The sequence below is a fragment of the Apteryx rowi genome, unplaced genomic scaffold, assembly GCF_003343035.1.
Source record: "Apteryx rowi isolate R43461 unplaced genomic scaffold, aptRow1 scaffold_32, whole genome shotgun sequence".
Taxonomy (NCBI): domain Eukaryota; kingdom Metazoa; phylum Chordata; class Aves; order Apterygiformes; family Apterygidae; genus Apteryx; species Apteryx rowi.
The window spans coordinates 2,455,267-2,459,332 of NW_020449641.1; positions in this window are offsets into that span (position 1 = coordinate 2,455,267).

Genomic DNA, 4,066 nt, shown 5'->3' on the forward strand with positions numbered 1-4,066 from the left:
GCCCCCACCCCCAGCCGCAAGCGGTGGGGGGGAGCCCTGGCTGTGCGCAGCCCTCGCGGGGGTCTGGCCTCCCGGTGTGCCTCCTTCCTGGGGGGCTGGGTCCCCAGGGGCTCCGGTGCCTAAGCCCCGAGCTCTGGCTGGGCTGCCCACCCCGTCGGGTGAGAAATGTCCGCAGAGTCCAGGAAACTGCAAATGGCCCCCAAAGGTCCTCTTGAGGGGGGATTGGCCTCCGGGTCCAGCAGGGAGTGAGGGAAGTTGAGTTGCCCCCGATCCCTCCCGCCTCTCGGGCACTGGCCCTTGCCCAGACCGCCCAGGCCAGCTCTGCCGCTGCCATCGGGGCAGCTCCACTCCCAGCCCACAGTCTGCCCGGAGAGTGTCCGGCCCTGTGATATCTTTGCGTCTCGGGAAGGCAGTGCCAAACAGGTGCCTTGGTCAGGCTTGCAGGCTCCCAGCTGAGTCTGCAGGGCACATGACACCTCCCCCCTTCCCCCCCATCACAGAAGCCCTGTGGGCATTAAATCTGGGGATGTGTCAGGTCTGATGGGATAATAAAAATCCCTCAGGCCTCCAGCCTGTCCCCATGGGTCAGCTGATGCCCCACTGGGGAAAGATGCTGCAAGCCCCTGTCACCCTGAAGGCTGCCTCTCTCCAGCCATTTCCCACCCATCTTGGCAGACGGCAGGGGCACAGAAGGCTGTGCAGGGAAGGATCTCCGCCACCATCCAGGCAAGGTGGTATCAGGGGTTTTCTCTCCTCCTAGTTCCCAGGAGGGGGAAAGTCAAAAGCTTGTGGGGGTCACTACAGTGCAGGTAAGGACCCAAGTACAGTGCAAGGCTCTCCAGAAATCTCCAGAACGACATTTTCAGTTCATTTTCAATTAACTAGTCCCCCCACTCCCAACTTCCCCAGACCCTCATGCTGCTGACTGGATTTGCTGAGGCTGAGCGCATGGAGCATGTATCAAGCTATTCCTGCTCTGCTTTAGAGTCCAGCAAGAGCAATTGGTGCTGGCTACTGTCTAGGAGACTAGACAGACCTTTGGACACTGCCCTCCAAAGTTCATGCCTCTCTTCCCTCTACACAGACATCTGCAACCTTCCTCTCTTGCCCAGGAAGCCTCGTGGGGCTAATTGACTTGGGCTGCTTTCACAGCCAACCTTCCTCATAGCGTCACCAGCTGCCTGACCTGAGCAGAACCAAGCCCTGCACTCCTGGGACTCACTGGTCGCAATCTGGGAGGAGCTGGTAGAGAGGAGTCAGCCCTTGCTCGGTGTTCAGACACATTCCGTTGTTTCAGACCCCTGACACAGGACACAGTCTCCTGCCAAGGCCAACAGGAGTGATTTGGACCCAAGAAGAGCAGACTGCTCCAAGAGTCCTGACTCCGAGCCCCTGCTCTCTCCACTCGGTCCCTGTGCTAGGGGCGGGACCAGCATCTCCCTCCTTCTGCAACCAAAGGAGCAGGAGCAATCCTGGGCATGGCAAATGGCCAAGGGCAGCAGACGCCAGGGCAGTTAACCTACCCTGGCTGTCTCATCTCCCTTGCTATGCCAAAGCCCTGCAGGTCCAGGTTGGCCACTGCTGCCTTCAAGAGGGATTTTCTAGGGATGGTTTCTCCCAGCAGCAGCAGTAATTTTCCTGCTCCTCCCAGCTGTGCCAGTAGCAGTAAGCTGGGCTCCCCCAATTTGCCTGCATTGGAAAAGACTTGCTTATATAGCCCCCAGGCCTTCATGCTTGTCACAGCACAATTCAGCTGTGCCCACCTTGCAATGCCTGTTTGGGCCAGTTTTGCAAGCGCCCCAGCTCCCAGACAGCTGCTCCCATATCCCATGGCAGAGCAGCCTGCTCAGGTGCCGTATCGAGGAGGAGCAGAGATGGAAATGGGGAACAGCACTGGGTTATTTCAGACTCCCCCGTGGCTGCTGAAAGTCATTACCAATTGTCCCCTGCTACTTCACACAACAGGTGACTTGCCAGCCCTGCACCCTTTTGCCTTTCAGCTTGCCACCCCACAGGGAAGGGGGCATGAGGATCACCGATCACTCCTGGCTGGGGAGGAATGGTTACCAGCTCCTTAAGCTGCAGCAGTTCTGCACTGATTTGTAGTGGGGATCAGTTCGGCATCTGTTTCTCGCAGGATATAGCAAAGGGTTGGAGTACAGACTCAAACTGCTTCATGGGAGCGAAGGACAGCAGTGCTCTGTTTCAGTACTAGCAGGGCTGTTCTGCAAACCAGCATGGACCTAGGAGCCGCATGAGTTGGCACAGCGTAGGAATGAACTCTTTGACAGCTTCCCCATCCTCTCTTTCTTTCCAGGTTTGTGTGGGGCCAGCTGGACTCAGAGGCATTGCAGGGGATTTTGCAGCGGTGCAGAGCTCAGCTAATCTGAGATGGGTGGGATCTGGGCTGGCCAGCAGGGTTGTTTCTAGGATGCTGATACGGTCATACTGTTGTAAAATGGATGGGATCTCAGACTCAAGCTCTCAGAGGGCTTTGAGAGGCCATCCTTGATATCCAGACTGCTCTGTGTCCCACTCTTCTCCAGTTACCTGCAGCACCTCTGCCTGCATGAGTTCARCCCTGCAAAAGGCTTTCAGCCCAGGTCTGTTCCTTGATAGCCCTTGTCCTCACCCACCCATTAGCTTTGATTTCAGGTCCATCCACCCCGACCCTGCCCTGTCAATCTTTCCTGGCCATCTGGCAGTGCAAAGCACCTTGCCTGGAGAGCAGTAAAGCAGCACAAGGCTTTGGGCTAGGAGCAACGTCCCTCCAGTTGAAGAGATGTATGGTCCCTACAGGCTAGTCTCAGCCAAACACAGACCCTCAGACCCTTTTGGGATGCCTGATTTTGATGGTGTCCCTGGCTACTGTGGCCCTTCCAGTCACACGAGGACAGAGTTGAAAGTCCAGGTTGGCTGTGACTCTGTCGGGCTGTGCTTCACTGGAGCTGAGCGGCTGTGCCCCTGCTCCCACCTCTGCCCAGGAGAGACTGCAGGAATTGTGCTGATGCCTTCTAGCAAAAGGCAAATTATCAATGCAAGGAATTTTCCTGTATTTGGCCCACTGAACTTCAGACATTTAACTGAGGAAAGCAAAGGTACATTTGTTTGCTGCTCTCTGGTCCTGTACCCTGTCAGGAGATGACTTGGCCCCTGAATGAGGGCAGCCTCAAGAAGGCTCTAACTTACCTGCTGGCCATTTTCCCCTCCTGGGATTAGTCTGAGATTGTGCAGCTGGTGAGGCAGGACCAGAGACAGGGTCTGGTAGGAAAGTTCTTCAGAGATGTCTTGACTTGTGCTAAAGGAGAGAAACTTAGTTCCTATTAGATCTAAGCATTGTTCCTGGATAAAATGTTGAGATAACCAAAATTCTTGGTGCCTTCATGTAGAATTTGGGAGAATCACCCTGATATTCTCCAGTTGAAAAGTTTTGGCATTTCATTTCAAAAAAGACCTAAAGGAAAAGTACAATTTAACTGAAGATGAAAACCTGCACTTTGGATCAGAAAACCATCTTGTGCTGACCTGAAGGAAACAAGCAGTGGGGGAAAGGAGAAAAAGGGTCCATCTACCCCATACCTCTTCAGACTTTCTCCCAGTGCGGACTCCTTGGGAAGGGGTATGGCCAGAGTACAAGACCTCCCTGTGTCTCCAGCCCAGCCAAGAAGGGGTGATGAAAGTGCAGATTCATTTACCAACCCCCTTCCCCCAGTTCCTTTTTGGGACCAGCGTGTTCTGGACTTTTTTCCGTTCATTCCCCAGCCAGATAAATCCATCATCCCCTCAGCTGTGGTGACGACACGACTCTGTTCCTTTCCTTCTGCCGCAGTGCTGCGGGGCATGAGGCTTTGCAGACAATTGAGTTGCACTGAATTCCTGTGACTGCTTCCTTACACCCAGATTCCCAGCTTGTTTCACAAATCCAGAGCAGGCCGGCAGTCCACAGGACTGAGTGTGCAGCCTGCACACGCAGCACTGTGCTGGCAAAGCATGCCCTCTGCTGTCACCACAGCCACAAGACTGCCTTTCTTTGCACCTCATCTCCCAAGCTGTATCACCTACAAAA